Consider the following 10,315-nt stretch of genomic DNA (forward strand, 5'->3'; position numbering starts at 1 on the left):
TACAACACACCGAGGGCTGAGTGGGGCTGGTCGATGGGGTTTTGTAGGCAGAGGATTTGTGTCTGAGGCTGAAGGCAACGAGGGTCAGTAATATGTCATGTAAGAGCTTGGCCTTAATTCCAAAACCACTGCAACTGATGGGGAAATGAGAGAAATTCTCGCGTTAAGAGAATTGCTAGGGTCCTTGAGGGTGATGTTGGGTATGAAAATGACTGGGGTACTACTCTAGATTTCTGGGTAGAGGGGAAAGGGGTTGTAATTCATGGAAGGAAACCTGTACATTTGAGGCTATGCTCACTTGCATGGCCTTGGCCTAGGATTGCCAACCTCATGGCGTATGAGAGGCATTGGGGGTGAAGGGGTGAGATGATAGAAAGGTTATGGAGTCTAACCCTTTCTAAGGACTGGCTCTCCGCCCATATCGCCTCTGACATTGATAGTAAATGGAAAATGGAAATGAATGGGGAGGATGACGACATCGACAATTCAATTCAGGGAAGAAACCAGTGGTATAGTATGTCAATTTTTTTTTAGTTAACAAATCTTTGTTGTGAACAAGTTTCGGGAAACTTTGACATGGCTCGGCCTGCGAGAGGTCATGGATGTGGAGGATGGGGTCGGGAGCCCAGAAAGGATAAGGATTGAGCATGTTGGAGCCCTGTAAAGGGAGGAAGTCGATAGAGCATCTTATGAGTGACGCTGCTGCAGAATATCGTGAAGGAACGGATGAAGGCATCCAGAATCTATTAGAAGAATGGGAAGAGGAAATTAAGCAGCGTAATGAGACGGAGGAGGATATGGAAAATTGGAGGACACTCATCCCAGATCCTGGGAACACCAGAGGAAGGATAACGCAATTTAAGCAAACATTGTACCTCTACTGGCTAATGAAAATCCTGTTGGGTAAGGCCATGGAACAAATCTCGGTGGGTATGGCAGTTTCTCTCCAAGGGATGCCGAGCTACAAACAAGATCTGTAGAAAATTCAGTTCCAACTCCACAAGCATGATATTATGTTGGACATAATCGAAAGACACATTCCATGCATCCTGGAACTGTTGGGGATGCCTGGAGCAATTGTTAAGGATCCCGCGCCAGTGGAAACGACCTTGGAGGAGCAGAAGGGCTAGTCAGTTTACCATGTTTACTTTTGTTATATATGCGGTTAGCATTTACTTTTCGCCATGCAAGTATATGTATAGATAGAAATATAGAGTCTGGTCATGAAACAGAGACATATATAGCTTAGCTAGAAATATTGAAACTTTATTGTTTTTGGATGGCTTTCAATGAGGATAGGTGGCCAACAAACTTGGTTTCCCATTGGGCAAGTTGAGGCCACCTAGCCAAACTATTTGGTGTACTACCAATCTTAACAAACAAAAAAATTATAACAAAGGTGATAAATCCATATCCCAAAACCCGATTGTCAACCTCCACAACCAAAGAAAAGGAAAATTCACCAAGGTGTAGAGAGAATGGCTTGCCAATTAAGGATCACTAACTAATGCAGTGCCTCCACTTCCCAAAGCAACTACATAACTATCGAACATCCACCATGCCAACCCAGAGGAGCTCTGAGAACTAGAGGACAAGGTAAAACCCAAGCCCTCAAACCCCCGATGCCACCTACAACAAACATCTCTCCTCTGGAAGCAAAATTTTAACTAATTAATAGCACACACAGCTACAACCTTTGCCTTAACTACATGTATCCATAACTTCACAGAAATCAACAAGGTGATACACCAACACTCATTCCGAAGAGAGAGACGCACCCACTTCTACACTGTTGAAGAGCTAGGGTTTTTAGGCGTTTGCAGGTGTAAGAACTCCATGGAAGGGCGCAAAGGAGGGAGCTCCACTCCCTCCTATAGGTAGGCAGTGGCTAGCAGAGGTAAGAAACCAATAGAGAGTGTCAGAGGTTCTTTAGGTGAATGGATAAGGAACACGGAAGAGGAGCTAGAATTAAACAAGTCAAGGGAGAATAACAACAATATAGAAAATGAGGAAGAAGACAAGGAACAGGGAGAGAAAAGCAAAGCACAAAAGGGGCCATGTAAACCCAAAGTTGAGGTCACACCCAGAGTAGTTTTAAATGATCCTGCTCTGTAGGCGCACAGGGACCACATGCAGACATATGCTATCATTTGTAAATTCATGGGATTATGGCCCACTGAAAAGGCTTTACAGACATGGATTAAATACAACTGGAAACCAAAAGGAAGCATTGACCTACATCTTGGGTCAAAGGGTTTCTTCACTGTGGTCTTCACAAATATTGAGGATAAAGATAGGGTGTTTGAAGGAGGGCCCTACTTCTATGCAGCAGCAAGCCTCTACATGCGACCGTGGATGATGAATTTTGTCCCTGAGCGAGAAACTTTCACTTTGGTCCCGGTCTGGGTAAGACTCTACTCTCTACCTCTTGATTACTGGCAAACGGAATCGTTATCTGCCATAGGAAACAAATTAGGGCATTTTGTCAAAGCTTCTGAGGCCACCAAAAGGGGAAAGTACACTTCCTTTGCACGAATATGTGTGGAGATGGATCTCTCTGGAGCTCTACCAGATGAGGTCATCTTGGAAGTTTTTGATGAGGAATGGGTGCAAACAGTAGACTATGAAAATATTCCTTTTAGATGTCAGAGGTGCCATGAGCATGGTCACCTATTTAGAGACTGCCCTCTCAGTAAAATAGAGAACAAAAGTAAAGCGACCACAATGAAAGATATTGAGGGCTTTCACAAAGTGTTACATAGAGGAAAAGGGGGCAAGAGGGAGCCAAAGCAACATCAAACAGAAGGGAAACAAGCTAATCTGAATAGGTTCCAAGTACTCGAAGAAGAAGAAGAGATAACAAAAGAAGATCAGGTTATGGAAGGAAGCCCAGTGGAGAAGGAGAAAGAAGAAGACAGAGTACAAACACATGATATTAACAAACAGAAAGAGACTATGCTGAGTGATGCAGAATTGGAGTTGGACCAAGAAATGACCCAGAGTGAGATGGAAATGGAGGATCATGAACTGCAGGAGATTCTTGACAGGGAACACCTAGATCTAGAATGGTTCTTGAAATAGGGGACCATAAGTGGGGTAGACTCATTACCACAAGAAGAGTTCAATATAGTACAACAGCTGTTCCTATGGAAAACTCAGGCTAAAGGGCTGGACAGGAAAAGAAAAAATGAAAGGCAAGGCAACGAAGGTGTGAAAACTATGAAAATCACACCTGGATTAGCACCCAAAAACCCAGGAAAGAAAAGAGGCAAGAAAAAGCAGAACAAGTTATTAATGGAATGTGGAAAGCTAATGATAGATTCAGGTAAGATGAAAGATCTAACTAGCTACTCCTTTACGAATCTTTAATAATGAAGTTTACATCTTGGAATATCAGAGGTCTGGGTAGTAAAAGAAAACAAAGAATTCTTAGTAATAGAATGAAACAAGAAGCTCCGGATATGATCTTTATCCAGGAAACTAAATGTTCCATTCGAAAAATAAAAGAAATTCACAACAAATGGCTCAATAGATTTGAGTTTCTAGAAGTCAAAGCAGATAACACACCAGGGGGCATACTTACTCTTTGGAACCGCCAAAAGATTGGCATAATAGATGCTGAGGCATCTAGAAATTTTTTATCAGTGGTTATACAGTTGGTGGGAGATAGGGAGACCTATCTGGTCACGAACGTTTATGGCCCTCAAAGAATGGATGATAAACTCAGGTTTCTAAATTCTCTTATGGAGCGTAGAGACAGACATGTAGATGTACCATGGATCTTGTGTGGGGACTTCAACATGATCAAATCACTTTCAGAGAAAAAAGGGGGAACCAAAACTTTAAGCAAAGATTCTTCAGCATTTCAAACTTTTATAGATAATATGAAGCTTGTTGATATTGACATGAGTAATGGTCTCTTTACTTGGAAAAATAAAAGAGGAGGAGAGTCTCAAGTAGCCTCAAAATTAGACAAATTCATAATCTCAGAGGACCTTATGCTCACCAGCAAGGAAATGATAGCGAGAATTCTCCCGTTTGGAGGCTTAGACCATTGGCCTGTTCAACTTGAGGTTCAGGGCATTGGTACCCCCAAGAACAGACCTTTCAGGTTTGAGAATATCTGGCTCACCCACCCAGACTTCATCAGCAACATCACAAATGGTGGACAGAAGATCTGCATATTCAGGGAACAAGAATGTTCCAGCTACACAAAATACTAAAGCACATTAAGCTCAGACTTAAAGATTGGAACAAGAATGAATTTGGAAATATTTTTGCAACGAAAAAAGCTGTTGAAGATAAAATGTGGGAACTCAATCAAACCCTTATCATCGATGGCCAATGACCAAGTCACCAGACACCATCAAGACTGGGAGAATTTATGTAAACAAGAGGAAATATTTTGGAGACAAAAATCCAAAGTTCAATGGCTGAAAGAAGGGGAGCGTAACACTAGATTTTTCCAAAAATCTACCATAGCGAATAGATCTCTTAATAGGATCTCTTCGATCAAGGATGAGGGTGGTCATCTTCTTAATTCCCATGAAGATATAGAAGATGTGTTAGTTCAGCACTTTCATGGAATAGCACATGAAACCATTCTAGACAAAGAGAATTTTATCAGGGATCTAACGGGATATATTCCTAGACTGGTTACTAGAGAGGATAATTTCAATATCAATAGGCCAGTGATAGAAGAGGATGTTAGTGAGATCATCAAAGAAATGCCGAATGGTAAAGCGTCAGGCCCTTATGGTTTCAATGTGGATTTCTTTAAAGCTGGCTAGAATATTGTTAAACATGATATTCTGAACATAGTGGAAGATTCCAGGTTGAATAGAACTATTTTGAAGGCGCTCAATACTTCCTTCATCTCCCTGATCCCCAAACAGGACAATGGTCAGACTCCAGACAAGTTTAGACCCATAGGCTTGTGAAATGTGGTATATAAGATAATATCCAAGGTTGTTGCTAACATACTCAAACCACTTCTTCCTACTCTAGTTTCTGTGGAGAAATCTGGTTATGTGGAGGGCAGACAAATTCTCAATAACATCATTCAAGCGCATGAGGTGGTGCACTCATTGACAAGCAATAGGAAGGCTGGTATGATTATGCAATTGGACCTAGCCAAAGCTTATGATAAGTTGAATTGGACCTATATAAGGAGGGTCCTTATTGCTTTTGGGTTTGATCATAACTGGGTAAGATGGGTCATGGCCCTGGTAACTTCTTCTAGCTTTTCAATTCTGGTTAATGGTTCTCCTTCCAAGACTTTTACTCCTTCTAGAGGCCTCAGGCAGGGTGATCCGCTCTCTCCCTTTCTCTTCATCCTCATGATGGAAGGACTGGGTTAGTCTATCAAGCATGCGAAAGAAGTTGGTAATATCAAAGGCCTCCAACTTTCAGAGACTGGTCAGGCTTTGACCAATCAACAATCAAAGAAGCTCTAGCATACAAACATATGATGTCTGAATTTGCCATGGCTATAGGTATGGAAGTTAATCTCTCCAAATCTAAGATTTTTTTTCTTTAATACCAATATTGCTATTCAGAAAGATATGTCCAGGATTCTAGGCTTTCAAAGGGATGTCCTTCCCTCCAAATATTTGGGAGTTCCTCTTACTAATAAACCTTTGCACAAAGGCATTTGGGAGCTGGTGATTAATAAGATGCAGGATAAAATCAGGAAATGGACCTTTAGATCTTTAAACTTGGCTGGTCGGTTAGTGCTTACAAAATTTGTTCTCCAATCAATCCCCATCTTCATGCTATCAGCCCTTCCAGCTCCAAAAGGAGTTTTGCAATATTTTAGAACCATCCAAAGAGACTTTCTTTGGGGGAAGGGGGAGGAAAGAAAGAAATGGGCCTTGGTAGCCTGGGAGAAGATTTGCAAACCTAAAAAATATGGGGGTCTTGGACTGGATGATTTGAAAGCACTAAGTAAAATTTTAGGGGTGAAATTATGGTGGCGCTGGGTAAAAGACCCAAAGGCGCAGTGGGCTAGTATCTAGAAAGAAAAATATGCCATCAGTTGGAAAGATAATGATCTCATAAGGATGTCTCGCATCATAAAGGGCACACACATCTGGAATAAGGCCTGGGGGAATAGAGGATTAGTACAAAGAAACAGCTTCTGGGAGATCAGAGATGGTGATCTTGCTTTGTTTTGGGAGGATAAATGGCAACAAGAACCTACACTGTTAAGAGAGGACCTTTTGGATCTCAAGAAAGAAACTGATACCAAAAGGTTATTTAAGGTAAAAGATTTTTGGGATCAAACCAATAGTGAAGGAAAATGGAGAACCTGGAAGAATATGGATCACAGGGAAGATAGCCCACTGAAAGCCAAAGAAGAGGCACTTCTGACAATATTGGAACAAAGGAAAATTTTAGTGACAGGGGGGCATGATCAACTTAGATGGGGCAACAATAATGCAGGCACCTTCAATCTTAAGGAGGCAAAACACATACTCCTTGAGCTGGATTCCACTGAACCAGACAGGGTTTGGCAGAACATATGGAGACATCAAGGATGGATGAAGATTAAACTCTTCATGTGGTTGGTTCATCATAGGAAAATTCTGACTTGGGATAACATTCGGAAGAGGGGTGTTCTAGGCCTTCCAGATGCCAACTCTGTGAAGCCCAAGAGGAAACAATGGAGTACCTTCTCAATAATTGCATTTTCATCTCTTGGTTGTGAGATACTTTTGCCACCATTTTCTAGCAGATAGATAGGGACAAAGGAAGCATTATCAATACCCTAATCAATTGGAGACACAACTTCTCTGATTTTGATCTTCTAGGCTCAGCCTGGGCTTTAACGCCAAGCTTCATAATATGGACTGTCTGGAAAGAAAGGAACAACATAATCTTTAAGAATGAAAAAATTTCCCCCCAACGCCTTTTTGAGCAAATCTTAAGACAACTTAAGGAGATGGTAAGTACCATAGTGCGAACTTTCCCTAAGAATCCACCTTCAGAAGCTGAAACATAAATACTTCTTAAGTTGGGTATGCAGGGGCTTATTCCATAGGGCCTGGACAGGAAGGTTTTGAAACTGGATACTAAGCAGGATTATTGGCATCCTCCCCCTCAGGGTTTTTTGAAATACAACATTGATGGGGCTTCCAAAGATAACCCGGGTATTGCTGGCTCTGGAGGGGTGTTAAGGGATGAAAACGGTAGTCTCCTTTTTATTTTCCATTGCCATTTGGGAGGAGCCACTAACAATATGGCAGAATTAATGGCTCTTGAACAATGTTTAGAATTCCTGAAGTAGGATAATCTCCAGAATGTTATTGTCGAAGCTGATTCAGAGTTAATCATAAACTCGGTCAAAAGAATCAGCTATGGCACGGAGCCAGAAAAAGTCTCAAAACAATGGAGGTTGTTCTAGGTCTTTCAAAGGATTCAGCTTCATCTTCAAGGCTTATGTACCGTGAGTTTTAACCATGTGTGAAGGACAACAAATAAATTGGCAGAAATCTGGGCCAATCAAGGAGTGCTCTGTACCAAAAGCACGGTTGTGCTGAATTGGCCTGAAATGCCTCTGAATAGATTAAAGGCGCAATGTCATGACCAAATGGATGAGGACATAATGGTGTTTCGAAACAAAGACACAGAGGCGGGGTTTAGCTGATTTGGACTCTTTATGCAGTGTTTTTCCGAAGTAAGAACATTCTAGGGATGCAGGTCACTGTCAGCCTCCCCTACCCTCGACAGTAAGAACACAGGAATTTCAAATGGAAGTTGTTGGGCAGACACAGTTTTGCGGATGGTTGGCCGAATAGATGGATTTTCATTTTGCACTGGTTCATGCACCCGCAGAGATGGGTTGATACGTGGGGCCGGAATTCCGGCTTTCCCGGTAGCCTTAAAACTCCTATTTTCCTTTCTGTGGCAGAAATACCGCTCGCGAGGTGGTTTTTCGTCCATCGCATGCCCTTCACGCGGGAAGCGGTTTTGCAGAGTTGGGAGCGATTCCACTCACCAAGCAACATGTGGCATTGTACGGGGAAGGAATACTGCCCTCATCGTGCAGTAACTATCGGTGGGTTAGGCTCGTGCAATATGCTCCTCGGCCGTTAGATCATGCAAGATGGATCTACGGTCAGGAACAAGCGAGCATGTTGGTGGGTCCAGGATGGCTATTGCGTGGTTAATCGCCGGGCTACTAGGTATTGTGATATTATCCTCTGTCGTTGGATCTGGCGTGGAGGATCGACGGTCAAGGAAAATGGTGCTGATCCGGGGAAGAATATCTTCTGGGCAGGTTTCGCGTCACGGTGGGAATTGGTGGCTTTCGCGCACTCTACATGCTCAAGGGTTATCCCCCCATTCGGACCCGAAATCCTTTTAGTTGGGTCCCTAATTCCTCATTGGGTCCGATTCGAAATTTTAATTGTTTGCTTGTTTCCGGCCCGATTTGAGCCTCGTCCGTTCGATCTCCCCTCAGAGATCGAACAGTCTCGACTTTGTCTGTATTTTGTGGATATTGTAGTTTCTTTGTGGGACCGATGCTCAGTGGTTTTGCCTTTAGCTCGGGGCCCTAGGCTGTTAGCGGATGGTTTTTCTTTGGCCCACAGTTCCTTTGGGACTGTTGTATTTTATGTAAGTTGTTTTGCGATTTAATGAAATAGAAGGTACGACTCTTGCTTCAGCTAAAAAAGATATTAATATAAAAATCCATATTAAAAATATAATTCTTTTAATTATTTAATTATTAAATTAAAAATATAATCCTTTTAAAGTGGTTAACAACTCCTAATGCATTTAAGTATCTTCTCATAATTTAATTACATGTTGTAAGTATTGGTTTTCCTGAGAATAAAGTGGTTTGTAGTTTTTTTTTAATATGTAGTGTGATTACATATCAAGGAAGTAAACATTCTTAGCAATGATGAGATGTTTTGGAAAAATTTGGTTTTCCCAAGAATAAAGTGGTTCATAGTTTTTTTTTTAATAAGTACTGTGATTTCATATCGAGGAAGTAAACATTCTTAGCAATGATGAGATGTTTTGGAAAAATTGACAAAGGTTTGAAGGGGAATTGATATTTATTATTTCCAGTGGTTAACATTAGACTTTCCATTGAGAAATTTCTTAATAATTTGTTTTGAGCATGACTTGCCATTGGGAAATTTCTTAATAATATGTTTTGAGCATATTGATTGTCAGCAGAAAATCAATGTGATTGAAGCTTGTATATGGAGGGGGCAGTTACATGTTTGCAAGTAGGAATTTTAAATTTTATCTTTTGAGTCGGCTAATCATCTTAAATGGTGTATTGACCTTGTAGCTAAGAGAACATTTTGACCTATATCTACCAAGTTTAAGCTAGAGTACACGCATGCCTCCTGCCGTTCTATGCTAGTTTTTTATTTTTTGAGTGTTTTTGGGGAGGGGGTTTAATTTTTATTTTATTTTTATTTTTATTTTTTTTCCAGCATGCATGCCACCATTTGAAATAAAAGATTGTATGTTGTTTGTTGTGCTTGGTAATTTGTTTGTCTTGTAAATTTGTCTGAATTACAAATGTTAGTGCTAAAAAATCCTTTCAAATGAATGCAAATTGTCATAAAGAGTTTTGATTTAGCTCAAAGGCACTTACAATTTAGAGGGATTGTAGAAGAATTCCCCCGTCATGTTGAATTATTCATGCGAGATTTCCTGCATAGTAAAAAATGTCAAATTAATAGCACTTTGACATATAAAAATAATAGGTTAAAACTCACTTTAAATACTATTGAAGTTGAAATATATTTCATAGAAGTTTAAATAATATTGAAATTGAAATATATTTCTTAGAAACTTAATGAATGTGAGATTAAAATGAATATATATTAATTCTTTTGTTTTATAAATAAATTCAATATTATATTATTATTATGGATAATTTCATAATTAATGAAAGATGACAATTTTTTTATATAAATTAAAATCATTCAATTCAATTCATAATGAACAAATAAGTAAAAATATATTTCAAAATGAAATAGTGAACAATTTTATTAGGTAACTTAGCTTTCTATTTAAGTAATTAAGTTAAGCTTTTATTTATTTGAAGAAATTGCCCTCTATTCTCAATTTGATTGTGCTATTTTCATATTGACATGCAAAGTTAATGAATTAATAACTTGAGATTGTAGTTTTCATTTTTTTATTAAAAAATGTTATATTCTCTCTTGAAAAACTAATAATATTAAAATGTTAAATTCAAATGTACATGTATCTTTGAAATGATCATAATTTAACACTCTTTACACATTTTAGAACCATAATTAATTTCAAAATCCCTGTTCTAATT

This window comes from Pinus tabuliformis, chromosome 2_1, assembly GCF_031772625.1.
Source record: "Pinus tabuliformis cultivar Carrire ecotype Pingquan chromosome 2_1, CPIR1, whole genome shotgun sequence".
Classification (NCBI taxonomy): Eukaryota; Viridiplantae; Streptophyta; class Pinopsida; order Pinales; family Pinaceae; genus Pinus; species Pinus tabuliformis.